The sequence below is a fragment of the Salvelinus sp. IW2-2015 genome, unplaced genomic scaffold (genome assembly GCF_002910315.2).
Source record: "Salvelinus sp. IW2-2015 unplaced genomic scaffold, ASM291031v2 Un_scaffold1536, whole genome shotgun sequence".
NCBI lineage: Eukaryota > Metazoa > Chordata > Actinopteri > Salmoniformes > Salmonidae > Salvelinus > Salvelinus sp. IW2-2015.
The window spans coordinates 158,035-158,369 of NW_019942971.1; positions in this window are offsets into that span (position 1 = coordinate 158,035).

The window sequence follows — 335 nt, forward strand, 5'->3', positions numbered from 1 at the left end:
TACGAGTCCTCTAAGCAAAAGCGGTATGAATACTTATTAAATAAGGTATTTCTGCTTTATATTTTATATATATTTTGCACTTTTTTTCTTTTCTTTTTTCCGATTTGTCATTAATGGGGTAGTGTGGTAGAATTGATGAGGAGAAACAATGCTATTTAATCCATTGTAGAATAAGGCTGAATGTAACTTAATTGTGAAAAAAAGGAAAGGGATCTGAATACTTTTCGAGATGCAACAGTATCTGCTTTCCATAATTTCTTTCAACTGGTGCCTGGACCTTCACGGTATAGTCTTTGTGAGGGCCGTGGCACCTAGTGGACCAAAAACAAAACCGA